This window comes from Triturus cristatus, chromosome 4_2, assembly GCF_964204655.1.
Source record: "Triturus cristatus chromosome 4_2, aTriCri1.1, whole genome shotgun sequence".
NCBI classification, from domain to species: Eukaryota; Metazoa; Chordata; class Amphibia; order Caudata; family Salamandridae; genus Triturus; species Triturus cristatus.
Window position 1 is genome coordinate 175,015,301 of NC_140586.1, and position 19,340 is coordinate 175,034,640.

The window sequence follows — 19,340 nt, forward strand, 5'->3', positions numbered from 1 at the left end:
CAGCTATGTTAATTATGGTGTAGTACATAAAAGTATATTTATGTAAAATATTGTGAGTGTATGTAAGCTGAAAGAAAATGTGTATCTTATAGAGACTATAATAGAAGGGAAAATAGATGTGCTTGCATGAAAACATTAACTTAAAATACAGTGAGCAGGAAAGGAGAAAGAGAAATTTGTATACTGAAAGATTGGCAATTGTATTAAGTCAGTATTAGTGAATGTGTTAGATATGGGTGTTTGCTTACAGCATGTAAGTTAATAGTGTGTAATTTGTAAACTCATCACTCATATAGCCAGACAGTAACCTCAACACTAAGTCACACAATTATAAAAACATTCAAACAACCATTTTCTCACCTATACATCCACGTTTGAGTACTAGTTCACCCTTAGAGCCTGGGAGTACATTTGATGAGGATTGCTTTAGCACTCTTGAAAAGGAAGAACCATAATTGTAGTTGATTTCAGAATGAGGGTCCCAAAGTATAGTTGGTTTCAGAAGGAGGGAGAGAAGTGGAAAAATTAGTGGATAGAGTCTCCAGAGGAGAGAAGGGACCCCCAGAGACAAGCTTCTCTATTGGATATGGTGCAGGAAGTACTGTCTCCTCCCACGTTCAGTACCCTGAGGATCTCATGGACAGACAGGCTGAATGGGACCTGATGACACAGCTGGGAGAGAAAAGGTGAGGTTAAGAGAACCTTGGCATAGAAAAGGGTTGTGCTGGCTGGAGTTTTAAGGGGGTGCATTGAAAGCCAAGTAGCTGTTAGAGTCTAGCTGAAAAGTTGTGACCACTACTACTATGTCCAGTGCAGAAGAAAGACGTCATATATTCAGAGACTTGGTGCCTGAATTTAAGGATGAGTTGGATATAGAGAGGGTATTTCTGGCAAAGAAGTAGCTGTAGTGGTACAAGGATCTCTTAGGAGGATTATAGCGATGACTTTGAAGTCATATTCGTGGTGATCGAACAGACAACATGCTGGCTCTACAGAAGGGTAAAACGTAGAGGTATCCTACTGTAAAGGAGGTCCCAGCCAGTTGGTATGCATTAACCCCAGAGAAGTGCAGGTTGAAATTCAGTGCCAGTCATAAACTGTTTGACTACTACTGGGAGGATTTTGTGATGTAGTTTTCAAAGGTGTGTTAAAAGTACTTTTAAGGTGTTTCTTGTAGTTTTATACCTTTTATTTTTTTCAAATAGGACCTAAAAGAAGCAATTTGTGGAACCTTTTCTTCAGGGCCTTATTGGAGTAATTTTAGCTTCTTCATCTGATACAGTTCAATGACATCCCCCTCATATCTTTTGAATGTAGTAGATGGATACTGTGATGCTCATATATTTCTTCAGATCTACTTCTATCCACTTTTTCAAACAGTCCACTTGTAGGCAACATTTCTTCCATCATGCAACTTCTATGTTAGAGAACATCTACATCTTTATAGTACACATTTTTATGTTTAAGATATAATGTAGCTTTGTTCACCTTATTTACATCCACTAGTTCTTGCCAGATTTTGTTGTTTTTCGTGTGCACACCATTCACTAGAATAAGTGGTTCTTCAAAATCTGTCTCTGCACCCACATTTTCAATATCGTGTTTCACATCTGATGGAAAATGCACAAGTGCACCTGTAAGCCCTTTCAGAAGCTGAGTGGATGATTACTTTAATGTTAGAGTTTGCTTTTCCTCAGAAAGTGATGTAAGTCATCCCAGGGATATTCTGCACAACTCAGGATTAGAAACCAAGCTAGTGTTCCTACATTTAAAAACATGTACTTAAGCTGAAGATGACGACGAGACCAGTACCCATTCGTCCCAATATTTGCAGAGGCAAAGTAAATAGAAAGGAGCCCTGAAAGCACATGGGTCGGGTCCTACTGTATCAATTTAATCCTGGTAAATAATACAAATACTGCTACGTTCCATTTATACACAGAAGCATGTCTACACCCCCTTGGTACCTCTTCATCTATTTCTTTTGCACATTTCTAGGAATTATCTCTTCTTTTCCTATGGTGCTACGTTTTGTTGTAAAAGATCACGTTTTAGTGTATTTCTGTTTTTGGGACAATGTAAATAAGTTATGTTGTGTTTGTCAATTGTTTGGTTTAAATTGTATTGTAATATGTTAAGGAAATATACTTGTAAAGTTATGAATATATGTATTTTTAAATAAGGACCACAAACACACCCAAACTCATGCATGTACTCACCCACCAATACAGTCATTCACAGAGGTACAGTAGTAGGGACAATGGAGACACATAAGACAATTTTACAGTGGCACTCATGTGGCATTTCGCACAGTGAGTAATCATCTCACTCAAATATTCTCAGGCTGCTGGTATTCTGCTGACCGCAGCTGATGAAAGTTCTCCTAAAGGTACTCTAGAGGTAGAATATTCTGTTGTACCTTGTTTCACATGCATTATTTAGTTGTACTCTCTTTCATTAATTACTGTTAAGTACTTCCAATTGGAACTTGTCACATGTGAATACTTCTTGGCAGCACTGCTGTGTAACCGTATGCCACAAATATAACACTGTACATATGTAGCTGTTACCTTCTTTTCCCTAGAAGGTATAGTAAAGTGCTTCCAAACAACACTGTCTTTTGTGCTGCATACATGAATATGTTTAAAAAGATTATGTAGAAAATTATATTTGTAAATAGTTAACAATAATTAAATAAGTTATGCTATATTTATTTGTTTATTTGAAGTAAGTGCAATCCACAGTATTCTTTAATTGCAATGATATAGTGTGCAGATTTGTTTTTTCTCTCCAACAGTTATGATTGTTTTTTCCACATTGTTCTAGGAAGTCTCCTTAAAAAGTACATTGTTTGCGGTGTACGTGTAAAGAAGCTGAGAACAGTAAATAAAGGGAAATGAAATGCTTATTTATATTAATATGTACTATTACAATATGAGAAATGTCTAGTTATTTCTTATACTTATGTCTTTATGCATTGATGAAATTGTAGTTCTATTAAGAGTAAAACTAATAAATATTACAGTTTTTTCTTTTTATGTAGTTCAACTGCACCTTATATTAGGGGAATGTTGATACCTAATTAGTTCTTGCAGTGCTGTTCCATAACTTTAGATTTTTCAGATGCACCCCCAAGGACAGATTGTTACAGTTACTTACACAACTAGGCGCACATCAGTACAGCAACTCACACACCCAGCTACACACAGACAGAGTTACTAACAGCCACATGCTCACACTGATAGCATCACCTACAAACCTAGACAGACATTGATACAGTCACTGACACACCCAACTACACACTGATACAGCCACTGACACATCCAGCCAATCAGTAATGCATTCAATAACACACAGGCACATACTGATGCACACACTGACACACCCAGGTATTTATCAATGCAGACACTAACACACACAGACGTACAGTAATGCAGACACTGACACACCCAGCCAAACAGTAATGAATCCAATAGCATACCCAGGTATACTCTGATGCACACATTCACACACCCAGAGACTTACCAATGCGGACGCTGTCACACCCAGGCATACAACAATGCAATAGGCACAATTTTTGACAGGATCATAAACTGTTTTTGTATTGCTTGTTTTTAACTATTTTTTAATAAAATATGATGTTTTTTAAATTGCATAGTGGTATGACTTATATTAATCAGACATATCCTAACACATGGGCTTATGTTTGTGTTTCTGATTAGAACAACTCAGTTAACTTCTATACTATTTTGCACCACGGGAAATTTCTCTCTACTCATACAACAATGCAGACATCAACACACCAATCCAAACACTAATGCATTCAATATGATGCCTTGGTAACACTCATGCATACATCAACGCACCCAGAGACTTACCAATGCAGATACTGACACACCCAGGCATTCAGCAATGCAGACACCTACAGACCCATCCAAACACTAATACATCCAATAGCATACCCAGGCATGTGCTGACGCATACACTGACACACCCAATGACATAGCAATACAGACACTGACACACCAAGGCATACTGCAATACAGTCACTAACACAGCCAGCAAACATTAATGCATCCAAAAACACACCCAGGCTTACACTGATGCACACTAACACCCCCAGGGATATAGCAGTACAGCCACAGAAATACCCAGGCAAACAGCACAGCAGACACTGACACAGCCAGACAAACATGAATGCATCCAATAGCACACCTCAGCATATACTGACGCATACACTGACACACTGAGGGACATACCAATGCAGACACTGACAACCCAGGCATACATCAATGCAGACCCTGACACACCCAGCCAAACAGTAATGCATCCAATAACATACTCAGGTACACACTGATGCATATGCTTACATACCAAGGCACTCACTAATACATACACTAACACACCTAGGCATACACTCACGCACCCACCCTCACACCGACACAGTCACTGATGCATTAAAAATAGAGGTAGCTCTGTGTTTGAGTAGATGGTGCTTCTAACAAGTACCATTTTGTTCTAGAAGGATTTTTTTAACAGTTTACATTTAAAACATTTTTTTTACAAAAAGTGAACAAGGTGGTAAAAAGGGTGAGGGTGAGGAAATGTAAAGAAGCAACTTACTTCATTCTTTAAAAACATTCTGTAGTCTTTGGATGCAAAAAACAAATAACAGTGATGCTTCTTCACTGTATCCAAGAATGCCCCCCTAGAGTACATTTTACAGCTACAAGCATGTGGCATTTTGTGCAGTGACTAACCATGTCAGTTAATTCCTCACAGGTAGCTGGTATTGTAAGGAGTGCAGCTGAAGATGGTTCTACGAAGGCTGCTGTAGAGGTCGTCTGTCCTGGTGCACCTGCTTTCTCTCGCATCATCTGGTTGTACACACTCTTATGAATTTACAAACTAATATCGTGATTGCACCACTCTTGTTAATATATCAGAATAGTTCATATTAAGTCCAAATACTGATTGATGTTCATCTTTATTGGTGATTCATATTCTTCTTTCTCTTGATCTAAAACAAAGCAAACAGCCAACGCATTTCGTTCTCCACTGAGAACTTCTTCAGGGCATTTTTAATTTTCCAAAAAGCGAACAGAGTTGATATTTATGACCTTGTTGTCCTGGTTTGAATAAGTATGTCCGCCCAGTAATCGTCAGTCAGCTTATAAGTTGAAGTGAACGCTGTTACTGTATTGCAGTATTCAGTTGGAGTCATCAAATGGTGATATAATAGTCACCATATGCACCATAATGTATACCTTGAATCAAAGTGTCATGGCATTACCCCATGTTGCAGTAACAACGTAGCCATCAATCTCGTAACTCGCGTGAGCCCGCCGTAGTTTCGAATTGTTTTTAGGTGCTTTCACATAGAACTTGTTCCATGTGAATAATTCTTTGTAGTGTCTCTGGATACCTGCTTGCCATAAATTGTGCTCTAGACATATTTTGCTGATACCTTTTTTTCACCAGAAGGTATAGTAATGCTCCAACACATCCCTTTCTTTTCTGCTAGGTGGTGTGTTTTCTTCTTCACCCTCAAGATGTTGTGGATCCTCATTTTGGATGGAAAATGTAGCTTCAGCCATTGTCTAAAGGCACTGCAATGCTGCTTCTCAATACCCCTTCTAGAGACTTAACTAGAGAAATAACTACTTTTGGGTGTGGTTTTCCATGTGGAACGTTGGGGTCTTAATGTATCGAATTACAAGGCAAGGTTATGGTGTGTTTTTGAGTGAATTTGTGAATCCGGTCTTCAAATTTGCGGATCCATGAAACTGGTACACTGGGTAAATGTTTTTAAACAGATATAAGTGGGTATGACACTGATGTCAATAATGACAATGGAGGGGTGTACATATGCGCAGTCAGTAAAAATGATAAAGTAGCAGCCTGTCTATATTTCCAGATCCACGAAGGTACCGCAGTATCTCAAAAATATTTTTTCTAAAAATACATTTATTTAATTACTTTAAAAAAAACTTATTTGACTTTACATTAAGTCCATATGTGATTTTAATATTTTTAAATGTATAAAACGTTTATTTAAAAAAAAAAAAAAAAGAATATCTACAGTATTAAAAAAACAATAAGTACAATTTTTTTATTTTTTTATTTAACAGTAATAATAAATAAACAATACAAATTAGCTTAACCCCTTCGCTGCCAGGCCTTTTCCCCCTCCTGTGCCACGCCCTTTTTTGGCTATTTGCGGTAGTGCGCGCTGAGGCCCCTGTAACTTTTTGACCACATAAGGTATCCACGCCAAATTTGCGTCCTTTTCTTACAACATAATGGGGCTTCTAAAGGTACTCAGGGTTTGTGGATTCCCCTGGAGGGGTCACAGAAATGAGCCAAAATACAGCAAAATTTAGTTTTTGGGGGGAAAATGGGAAAAACGGGCTGCAAATGAAAGCTTCTGGGTTTTTCCCTGCAAGTGTTATCAAAAAAGGGTTTGTGGGGCTGAAATCACCATTTTCCCAGCTTTTAGTGAGGCACCATTTTTATCGGGAGACCCGGGGGAACGCTGGGTGGTAGGAAATTTGTGTCAGCCTGGTGATGCCACAACTTTCCCACACAAAAATTTGTGAAAAAGGTGATTTTTTCAGCTAAATTTGAGGTTTATAGGGCATTCTGGGTAAGGAAACGTTGGGGGATACACGCAAGCCATACCTCCCTGGAATCCCCCGGGTGTCTAGTTTTCAGAAATGTGTGGGTTTGGTAGGTTTCCCTAGATAGCCGCCAAGCCCGGGGCCAAAAACTCATGGGACCCCCTTTGCAAAACCAGGTTGTTTTGTGATAGGTAATTTTGATATCTCCTCAATTGGTTTTGGGCCCTTGCCTGACACGGGCACTAGGCCTACCCACGAAAGTGAGGTACCATTTTTCTCGGAAGACTTTGGGGAACGCGGGGTGGGTGGAATTTTGTGGACCCACGCAGATTCCAGAACTTTCCACCACAGAAATGTGAGGAAAATGTGTTATTTTGGACACATTTTTAGGTTTGCAATGGATTCTGGGTAACAGAATCTGGTGAGAGCCAGTCAAGTCACCCCATCCTGGAATCCCCTTGGTGTCTAGTTTTAAAAAATGTACAGGTTTGCTAGGTTTGCCTATGTGCCAACTGCGCTAGGGCCCAAAATCCACATGTATGCACATTGCTAAAAAAAGCCAGAGCCCAGTGGGCTTTCTGCCACCCTGGGGGGGAATCGGGGAAGGGAGTTTCATCCCGATATGCCCCTAAAGGGGCAGAAAGACTGGATATTTTTTGTGGGGGTGGGGGCATTGGTATGACCATTTTGGGCAGCCCCCACCCCCATGCATAAAAAAAGCCTGCGTACTCGCTGGCGGCTAGAGGGCTTTCTGCCCCCCCAGGGGGCAGATCAGGTGCCGCTGCCGCCAACTACTCTCCCAGGGGGGCGAAAAGACTGGAGTTTCTCTGGGGGTGGGGTGGGGGTATTGTCATGCCCATTTTGGGGAGCCCCTACCCCTACACTAATAAAACAAAAAAATCCATGGTTTCTAGTGGGATTTCTGCGCCCCCCAGGGGGGGCCAGATTAGGGGCTACAGCTCCCATCTGCCTCCTGGGGGGGAAGAAAGACTGTCATTTTTGTGGGGGAGAGGGTGGGGGCATTGGCGTGCCCGTCTCGGGCAGCCCACACCCTAAAAACAATTGCGCAAAAAAATCCCTGGTGGATAGTGGGCTTTCTGCCCCCTCTGGGGGGTGGGGGGACAGATTGGAAAGGCTGTAATGGTGGCAGGGGTGGGGGCATTGGCGTGCCCGTTTCGGGCAGCCTCCACCCTAAATAAAATCCATCACCCTAAAGAAAATTGCGCGAAAAAAATCCCTGGCGTCAAGTGGGCTTTCCGCCCCCCCCGAAGGGGCAGATTAGGGGCCAATGCCCCATCTGCCCCCAAGGGGGGGCAGAAAGGCTGTAATGGTGGCAGGTGGGTGGGGGCATTGGCGTGCCCGTTTCAGGCAAACCCCACCCTAAAAAAAATCTAAAAATCAATCCCTGGTGTTTAGTGGGCTTTCTGCCCCACCGAAGGGGCATATTAGGGGCCAATGCCCCATCTGCCCCATGGGGGGCAGAAAGACTGTAATAATTGGCTGGGGGGGCATGGGCCTGCCCGTTTTGGGCAGCCCCCACCACTATTTTTTTATTTTTTTTATTCCCTGGTGTCTAATGGGCTTTTTGCCCCCCCCCCCGGCGGGGCAGATTGGGGGCCGATGCCCCATCTGCCCCAAGGGGGGGCAGAAAGGCTGTAATGGTGGTGGGTGGGTGGGGGCATTGGCGTGCCCGTTTCGGGCAGCCCCCACCCTAAAAAAAACCTAAAAACGAATCCCTGGTATTTAGCGGGCTTTCTTCCCCCCCGAAGGGGCAGATTAGGGGCCAATGCCCCATCTGCCCCCCGGGGGGCAGAAAGACTGTAGTAATTGGGGGGTGGGGTGGGGGCATGGGCCTGCCTGATTTGGGTAGCCCCCACCTCTATTTTTTATTTTTTTTCCCCTGGTGTCTAGTGGGCATTTTGCACCCCCGGGGGGGCAGATTGGGGACCGATACCCCATCTGCCCCCCAGGGGGGGCAGAAAGGCTGTAATGGTGGCGGGTGGGTGGGGGCATTGGCGTGCCCGTTGCAGGCAGCCCCCACCCTAAAAAAAAACTAAAAACTAATCCTTGGTATTTAGTGGGCTTTCTGCCCCCCCGAAGGGGCAGATTAGGGGCCAATGCTTGGGGATCGCCCTCCTGTGGCCCTGGGGACCGCCACCCCGGGGCTTTATTTTTAAAAAAATCCTGTGTGGGGGGGCTCAAACCTGCCCACACGCCCCGGGGACCGCCACCTTCCCGGGGCTCTGTAGATTGTGGGAGGGGGTCTGCGCCGCCCCCCTCCTGGAGCCTGTGATGGCCTTGGGGACCGTCACCCCCCAGGGCCGGCTCCTGCAGTGTCCCGGGGTGCCCACAACCCCGGGACACTGTTGTTTGCTATGGCAGGGCGGGAGTCTCGTGGCTCCTGCCCTGCCATAGCAAACTTGTTTTGAATTTTGAAAGAGAGAGCAGGGAAACCTGCTCTCTTTCTTTCAAAATTCAAACCAAATTGCTTTTCCACATGGGGAGCTGTATCTTAGCAGCTCCCCATGTGGAAAAGCAATGCCGGCTCCCGAGGAACGCGGGGAGCCGGCAGGGACCGTGGGGGGATTGGGGACCCCCCATGGTCCCCAACAGAGAGGGCCAGCCCCGGGGGATGGGGTCCCCGGGGCTACAAGTGGCCCGGGAAGGGGGCCATGCAGCCCCCCTCCCCAAAATTTAAATAATTTTAAAAAAATTAAAAAACAAAGGCCGGCCCCGGGGTATGGGGTCCCCGGGGCCTTAAGTGGCCTGTAGCGGGGGGGTAACACAGCCCCCCTCCAAAAGAATATTTTTCTTAAAAAAAGGCCATGCCTTGGGCCGATTAAGGCCTCAGGAGGGGGACCACACGGCCCCCTTCCCAAATTTAAAAAAATAAATATAAATTGGGGCCGGTCCTGGGGGATGGGGTACCCAGGGCCAAGAATATTAGGGAAAGAAGAGGGGCCACACAGCCCTCCTTCTTAAAAACAACATTAAAAAAAGGACCGGCATCGCGCCGGAGGCCATGCCCCCTCCTTTGAGCACTCTGCAAACGCGCCCCCTGCCACGTTTGCAGATGGGGAAAGAATTCCGCTTGAATACTGGGGGTCCCTGGGGTCCAACTAGCCCACCAGGAACCTCCAGTATGCACCAGGGGGCTGTGTTGCAGAGAGGTGTTCTGAGGCCACGCCCTTTTTTACACCTCTCTGCAACGCAGCGCTGTGGCGCTTACTGGAGGTAGCTGGTGGGCTAGTTGCAGCCCCGGGGACCCTCAGTATTCAAGGGGAGTGAATTCCCCAACTTAAAACGCGCCACAGGGTGCATACTGGAGGTACCTGGTGGGCTAGTTGGCTAGTTTGCCGCTGACGGCCGCGGACGGCCGATACTGGAAGTTTTACTGGGGCTTGCAGCGCAGCTGACCAGGTGCCGTCGCAGCCGGTGGGCGTTTTAGGCAGGCAGGACACGCACCTGGAAGCCGGCGGGTGACTGTGAAGGCGGTGTGGATCTAGCGTTCGAAATGCCCCCGAAAGGAGGTCGAGGAAGACTGTGGGGACAAGAAAATGATAACGCCGAAAACGCCGAGCTGGACGCCGAGGTGAGAGATAAAACTCAGGGTAATTTAAGCAACCTGGGCAAGCCTGGTAAGACTAAGGTTGGAGGAGAAAGACCTAAAGGGGATGCGATGGAAAAGAAAAAGATACCAGCAATTTTCTCTGCAGCAAAGGAGAAGTGGAAGGGGAAAAAGGCTGCGCATACCCTGGAGGGGGGCTCTGATTCTGTTGACTCTGCTGAGATGACTGACGGGGGTCCTTCTAATGTTGAAAAGTCGCACTTAATTTTGAATCCAGCTACAGGGGAGGCCGCCTTATCTGTTAACATGGGACCCCAGTTAAATATTACAGTTGGGGACTTGTGTGGCACCCCTATTGATGCGGAGGGATAGACTGTGTGGCCGCTGGCGGTATCCAAGAACCTAATATGCCTGCAAACTCTCTAGGAGACGACCAAACACATTTATTAGATGCGGAATCAGGGGACTTTTTCTCCTTGTCAGAGCAATCTATGTCATCCAGTGAAGATCTGGCTTCACAATATGCTCCACAGATCAGTGTGGTGGATGGCAGTGACCATAGCAGCCTGTTTCTGGAGGACTCGGGGGAACTTATAGAGGGTAGCCTCCACACTGTTCGGAAAAAATTGGAGATGAATGTTTGTAAGGGGGATACGGTAGAAGAAACGGCTATCCCTGTACAAAATGCTGGAGAAGTTATCTCTCTCTCGTTAATATTCCAATCAATGATGTCCCATCGGGATGAAATCCGCGAGGAGAGTCAGAGAGTCCAAAATCTTTGTCGTAAACTGCAAAATTCGGTTAGGCGATTGACAAAATCTCATGCTGACTTTGTTTCAAGATTTAATGAGGTTGAATCACAAATTTCTAATATAGAGGATGATCTGGTACTACAAAAGGCTGTGACAGATTTAATTCAGTCCACCCGGGAAGATACTCAATGGTAGATGGCGGACATAGAAAATCGTGCACGCAGAAATAACTTGAGAGTGCTCCAGATCCCGGAGGGGAAGGAAGGGCAGGACCCACGGAGATATATTGTAGAAATGTTTAAAAAAGCATTCCCTGAACTGACCCGGTGGGATTGGGACAGAGAGATTGAGCGTGCTCACCGGTTTCCTTTTAATATCCGGCTTCGAGCTGGCCAGGCTGACGCCAAACCTAGGGCTTTTTTAACTTCATTCAATAGCTTTTTGGCCCGAGAGGAGATTTTTTCAGCTGGCACGCCCTGATAAGAAGAGAGCTGGGGAAGATTTAGAATTTTTTGTGAGGCCGGATTTCTGTCGACACACTGTTGAGCTCCGTTGGCAGCTTTGGCAGCTTTGGCAGCTGATCACCCAATTTCAAGTCAAAGGGGCTCAAGCATATTTAATGAACGCGGCCAAGTTAAAAGTGATTTTCCATGATCGCACTCGATTTTTTACTAATGAAGGGCCTGCCAAGGAGTTTTTGAAGTCTATCTAGGGACACAGCTCTCTAGTTAAGCTGCTATAGGTTATCAGTGATTTTTTTTGTTTTAAAGATGCTATACTCTACTGCTTCCTTCCATATTTCTTTTTGTTTTGTAAAGTAATTGGTGTCTGTATTTTCGTAAGTAAGGGCAGGGGAAGCACGGAGGCTTGCATCTACAGGACCATGGGTCCTAAAGCCTTGTTACAGGGAGGGGTGAGGGGAAAAGGAACACTGGGGGAAGGGGGGTCGTCGGGGGGCACTCAGGGGGGGTAAAAAGGGGAAAAAATCCACAGTTATAAACAGGAAGAATAACAGTAAGGTTCTGTTACAGTTAACAAGGGGGTGTATGTGTTTTTGTTATGGTAATATATTGGTTATGGCATTTGTTTGGAGCACTTTTTCAATGCTACAATGGTCTCTAAAGGGATAAAAATCTGCTCGTTAAATGTCTCAGGCCTCAATAGCTGGACGAAGAGGAAGAGGGTAGCTACTGAACTGCGAATTATTTAACCTGATCTGGTATGTCTTCAAGAGTCCCACATACCCTGGAGTAAACTGCACATTTTAAAAGAACTTGGGTTTTCACTTGTTGTGGCCTCTCAGCAGTCCTCAATGATTCGTGGGGTTGCGATCTTAGCTAAGGCAAATGTACAGATTACTGGCCGATATCTGGCTGGCAAGTTAGGTCGATGGGTGATAGCCGAGTGTGGGTTTGAGGGCAGTAAGTACACAGTGTGTACCATATATGGGTCTAACCTAGACGAGGCAGTATTTCTAGAGGATCTAAATTTAGAATTAGCATCTTGGGGAACCCCGTTGTTAATATATGGGGATATAAATATCAATTTAACCAATCAGGAATTGCAGGGTGGGACATTAATATATAAAGGTCGTAAACCACGGGTGTGTAACGCTTTATACAACCTGTTGAATGACCACGGAATGGTAGATGCATGGGGCAAGCTAAATCCTCTGGATCCGGGTTACACTTTTTATTCTTCTCCCCATAAAAAGTTGGTGCGGTTGGACTATTTTTTTGCATCCACTGCCTCTTTAGTAGGGGCTTCGATCCAAATATTTCCCAGGATCTCATCTGATCACGCCCCAAGTGTTTTAGAAATAGTGGCACTTGTTCGTAATGTGCAACCCAAAGCTTTTTCATTTGACCGGAAACTCTGCCTAAATGATTATTTTAAAAAATATATGTCCTGCTGGATTAAGCAATTATTTTATATCAATAGAAACTCTGCCCATAGTGCTATCATTTGGGACACATTTAAAGCTTGCTTCAGAGGTGAAGTATTAAGTTTTGGGCTACATCAACAAAGAAAAATCAAATTAGAGATGCAGGAACTATATTATGCTCTGAGAAAGGCGGAGGGCAAATTAACTTATGGGATATCACAACGAGGTGATATCTTGGAGTTAGAAAATGCTGCCGCTAGAGCTCGGGCTAAAATCCATGGGGTGTGGGACTTAGAGAATGCAAGAAAAATTCTGGTCTATAAAAAGCAAACTCATGAGTGGGAAACAGTTGGCAGGTGTCTGGCTCTACTGCTGCGCATGAAGGAATCTTCTCGAGGAATTGTGGCATTAAAAGACAAGCTTGGGACACTGTGTCAGGACCCTTTATCAATTTTGCATCAGTTTTATACTGAACTGTATACACAACAGGAAGGAGCTCTTTGGGATAACAATGTATTCTTGGATGGGGCTACACCATATTTAGACCCCGTGGAGTCGGAACAATTGGACAGATTAATTACTTTGGAAGAGTTAGAAATAGCGGTTAATAGTCTAGCACTAGGGAAGGCCGCTGGGCCTGACAAGCTGCTGGGGGAGATTTATAAGACATTCTTCAACCAAATAAAGGACAAAATGTTGACTACCTTTAGGGCTGCACAGGTGGGCTATACCCCTAAGTCTTGGGCAGAAGCCACCATTGTGGTGTTTAGCAAAAAAGGGTAAAGACCCCGAATCAGTTGATTCATACCGTCTGATTTCTTTGCTAAATTGTGACGGTAAAATGTATTCGAAGATCCTGACGAATCGACTGTCAAAGGTTATTAGTTCGTTAGTATCGGAAAATCAGCATGGGTTTATACCATTGCGAGGGACAGTCACTCATGTGAATAAAGTGGTGACGCTTTTTGATGTAGCTCAGACGGAGAAAAGGGATTTAGGGTTAGTTTTATTGGATGCGGAGAAAGCATTCGACCGGGTGGAGTGGGAGTACCTATGGAAAGTGATGCTTCTAGCAGGATTTGGTAGAGGATTTTTGACTGCCTTACAGGTACTGTACACCGCACCGGTCGCTAAGATTGCTACAATGGGCTTATTATCAGATTCAGTTAGGATTACAAGAGGCACCTGGCAAGGGTGCCCCTGCTCGCCACTTTAGTTTGCTCTATATATCAACCCGTTGGTTGAGAAACTAGGTAATAGTCCTCTGATCAAGCCTTTTTTTGTACGATATTCCTTTTTCAATCTTTGCTTACGCAGACGATATAGCTGTGACTTCGGCTGACCCTTCTTCTGCTCTTCAAGAGATTGAGCGATTAGCATTAGAATTTGGTCAGGTATCTGGCTATAAACTTAACGTTACTAAGACGCAAATGTTATGCACTGACAATATTGCACTGGACGATCCTAGGGTGTTAAGAGAAGTGACATATTTGGGCATCAAAATTAGACCGTCAATGTCTGAAGTGGTAGATTCTAATTGGATGGCACTGATACACAGTATTAAGGATTCGCTAGATAGATGGGGATGGGGATGACTACACCTCACATTAATAGGTAGAAGTAACATTATAAAAATGAACATCTTGCCCAATGTCTTATATCTATTTAGATCTATTCCCTTGGAAGTATCAGGGGCCCAACTTCAACATCTTCAATCTTTGTGTGCCAAGTTTCTTTGGACCCCCGGTAAACTTACGCGGGCTACCAGATTTATGATACTACCAATTGAGAGGGGTGGTCTCGCAATTCCTGATTTTACTCTTTATTTTTATGTTTGTTTTTTGTTAAAGATGCAGGCATTATTGACGGGAGAGGAGGTCGCTAACACTGTAGAGGCCCCTTCAACGTTTCAGATTTTGTTGGGGTCTGAGGCAAGACAATGCTTTTTCAAAGAAATTGATGGCAGTTACCTTAAAAGGACGAGGTTTAAAGTATTGGAAGCTGCATTTAAAGTCTGGAAGAGAATACATAAACTATGATTATTGGAGAGATTACCTTATTATACGCCCACGAATGCTTTGAAGATTCTTCCCCCCATATTTTGGGATAGGGTTGCACTTGGCTGGAGGAATAAAGGCATTGCACAATTAGGGGATTTTTTTAAAACTGGGGTGCTTCTTTTGTCTTATGAAGATCTTGTGAGACAATATAATTTGCCTAAATTTCAATCTTTTGAATTCCTTCAAATTCGGGACTTTCTTTGTCGTAAAAATGTAGCTGTGGTACCTAATCCACTTGTTGAGGCTGTCAGGGGACAGGAGAAAATCAGGGTTTTGTATAAGATTTTATTATCTCATAGAACAGATGATTTAGACAAACATTACAACCAGTGGTCCTTGATTTTGGGGGAACCTTATAAATCAGTTGAGAATGCTATCTCTAGAGCTGGGGATGTTTTGCTTTCCGCTAACTTGAAAATGAAATTCTTTAAAACTGTTTTTAATTTGTATTATACTCCGGCACGTATGTTAAGGTGGGGGGGTGGGTATGATGGCAAATGTTTTCGTTGTGGGGGGGATAATGCGGATAGTCTCCATATTTTTTTCAGTTGTAGTAAACTGTCAAAGTATATTTTGGATATTGAGAAATTTCTAAGATCATTGGGATGCTAATGAGTATAACACTGGCAATAATGTTATTAGGTATGGGGTTAGATATGGATAAGGGGACCTCCCTGTATAAACACCGACATTTGATTTCCATTGCAATGACCGTGGCCCGGTTGTGTATAGCCTCTGATTGGCTTGAATCTGAGCCCCCCGCATTTGAATATTGGCGAGCTAAAATGTATAATTTAGTTAACTTAGAATTAAGTTTGTATTCGGTAAAGGGGGCAAGGAAACGTCAGATTGGTTTGTGTATTTGGGGGGCATTCTGTGATTATATGAATTTGGGAAATATTTAATTGATTATGTCTATGTTTGTTACTGTGGAGCAATAAAATATATTTTTTTAAAAAACATAGGTTTCAGTTACATTAAAGTTAGAAATATTATTTAAAAAACCTTTGAAATTCACCGAAAAAACCATAGGTTTCAGGCACGTTATAGTTAGGAATTAGTATTTAAAAAACTTTGGAAATTCACTGAAAAAACCATAGTTTTTAGGGGCGTTATAGTTAGCTGGACATTTCACTCGTACAAAACCATAGAAATTCCCCCGTTATAGTTAGTTCAGCTAACTATAACTCGCGCGCCCGCAATGCACTGCTGATGACGTCACATATTACATCACTCATGACATGGTCAGTGACATCACTCATGACATCACTGATGACATCTCAAATGACATCAAACCTTGCTTGTGCTTTATAATCCTCCACAATCGGTCTGACCGGTTTATGGAAAGAATTCCTAAATAGCTTGACCAGCCCCCCATTGTTTGAACTAACTTGAGGCATGTTTTGTTTATTTGTGTCCCCCAGTTTATTATTTTAGTTAGGGTAAGCTCTAGGTAATGAAATACTGATGCCCTCTCCAGCTGGATGCCCTTCAAGCAAGGATTAGGACGTGTCTAACTAACTGGGTTAAAGACCATGTATTTTGTCTTCTGGATATTAATTTCCATCCCCCTGTGTTTCCAAAAGGCATCAAAGCTCGCGAGAATCCTCTGGATACCCATTGGTGACTTGGAAAGCAGTAGTGTGTCGTCAGCTAACATCATTGCCGGCACTTGGCTATGTGCTATTTTTGGTACATCAATGTCCTTCTCCTTATTCAATGCATCAACCAAAGCGTTGATGTACAGATAGAACAAGGTGACTGCGAGCACACATCCTTGTCTGACACCTCTATTTACTGCTAATGGTGTGGTGAGTTTACCACGTTTTCTGTACCTAATTATGGCATAATTGCCTTCATGTAAACGCCTGAACAGACAACATAAATAAGTAGGGACCCTTAGATTACTTAATACAGCCCATAGTTTATCTCTGGGTACCAAATTAAATGCGAAACCACTTTAGGAACCTCTTGGCATCGACCACATCTCCTTAAAATGTAATCCACGCACTAAGGCACACACTACTAACGTAGTTACAGACAATCTACCAGGTCCTTGCCCTGCCTGTGATTTGGAGCTCGCGGTGCCTTCGGGACTGTTGGGGAAAAACGCAGATGTAGGAGATATCCAAGAACAAGATGACAATTTGGCCAGGATTAAGGCTGGCTTGATAAATTGCAGATCCTTGCCTAAGCATGCGGCGGACATTTGTCTCCTGCTAGCAAGCAATGAGTGGGGCGCTTGTTCTTAACAGAAACTTGGATGAACTCAGGTTCAGTTGCAGCAGTAGCCTTGGCCGTTCCCTGTGGTTTTAAAATGTGTTATGCAAATAGAAAGAGGGGAAAAAGAGGCAGAGGGGTTGCCATTATTTACAGAGACTCCTGGGTCTTAGCAGCCCCTGGTCCTCTCAGATTGAATGAGATTGAGGGGCTTAACTTTTGCTTGCAAATTGATCCTTCAACCTCTTTCTCTGGCATTCTTATCTATAGGCCACCGGACTGTGCTTCTCACACAACCATTGAGCTATGCAATGACATTATCCAGAAATCATTAATGTATGCAAATTTCACCGCGCTAGGGGATTTTAATTTACATGTTAATGACACTACCTGCACAGAGGCAGCTCAACTTGTGATGTCCTTAAGGGTGGCTAATCTCGCGCAACATGTGATATCCCCTACACATAAGGCGGGCCACACCTTGGATCTCGTATTTTCCAACCTAGCCTCCTTGAGCACAGCGGCCCCTATCAAACTGGTCTGGTCAGACCATTGCTTAATTTCATTTTGTTTTAGGTTCAGTAGACTTGGTCAGAGCAAGGGTAACCAAACCTATATTAAACAAAGCTGGAAAAACCTAACAGCAGCAGTGTTGGACCCTATTTTACAAGCCAGCCAACCTGCACTTTCTTCTGACCCTAACATTGATTCCAGAGCTTAAAGTCAGTGGATTGCGACAGCTGTCGATGCCGCAGCTGCAGCCAAGGCTGCTAGATCATCAGGGCTCTCCCCATTTGCCCATGGTTCACGGAGGCTCTTAGGTCGGCCAAGAGCAGCTGTAAATGACTGGAAAGTCAGTCGAGGTCTGGCTACTGTGAGTCTGCCAAGAGCATCTATAGAAATGCTCTGAAAGAACACCACAGCATGATTAGGGTAGCCAGAAGAGAGTACTTGGCTGATTGCATTTATAAGGATGACAACTCAACTAAGGAGGTGTTCAAAGTTGTAAAATCCTTTCTCAAACCCAGAGCTGTGGAGTCCACTGTGCAACCTTCACTTTCCTTGTGTGAAAGTATCTCCGTCTAATTCGACAATAAAATCCAGGAAGCGTACAAATCTTTCTCAGGCCCGGCGGTGACGGAGAAATATGACAAGAAGGTAGCTAGAGCTATAGACCTGTCTTTTATGGCGTTTTCCAACATCTCCAAACAAGACGCCCTGGCAGAAATTGTGAGGTGCAAGTCGGGGGCACCTGATGATCCCTGCCCCCCAAACTTTGGAATGTGTTGGCTCACTCCCTGTCGTACATTCTGATGCACATCTGGAAATCCTCCCTGACGACCGGCACTTTTCCAGATATCTGGAAACACGCTACTCTCCTCCCGCTAAGAAAAAAAACAAATGGGGATCCTGGGGATCTGACCAATTATAGGCCCATCTCTTTGCTACCAGCACCGGCAAAGATGCAGGAAAAATTGGTGCAGAGGCAATTGTCCAGCTTTATTGAGAGGGAGGGCATCTTGCATGATACCCAATCTGGTTTCAGGTCGGGATTTAGTACGGAGACAGCCCTCCTGGAGGTGGTTGAGCTAGTTAGACAGGCAACAGATTCAGGGGCATCCGCAATGTTGGTGCTCCTGGATCTGTCAGCTGCATTAGATACAATCGACCACACCTTGCTGTCTGAGAGACAGCATGAAATTGGCAGTGGAGGCACGGCTCTAGCGTAGTTGAAATCCTACCTGGCTAAGCGCACACAGAAGGTTGCGCTCCAACCATTTCTATCTAAGTCAAAACAGCTCTGGTGCGGAGTCCCCCAGGGGTCAGCACTAAGCCCTCTTCTGTTTAATTTGTATCTGGCTTCTCTGTTCACCCTGATAGCCAACTGGGGGGTAAAAGCGATATACGCGGATGATACCCAGTTGGTTTTCACTTTTAAAGAGCAGACCGAGGTCGCCTTTGAGAGCTTCAAGGGGTGCCTGAAAGATATTGCGTTGTGGATGAACAACAACAAACTCAAGCTCAACGCAGGAAAGGCAGAGGTGCTGTTCTTTGGGAACGAGCCTCCCCCAGCTCCAGATCTCTGGTGGCCTATTGAAATGGGTCCCCCACCTTCACCGGCAGATTGCATAAAAAATCTGGGTGTGAAGTGGGAGGCTGACCTTTCATTTTCAGCTCAGACACGTCAGGTAACAGAGACCTGCTTCTGTCAACTGAGAAATCTGAAGAAATTTC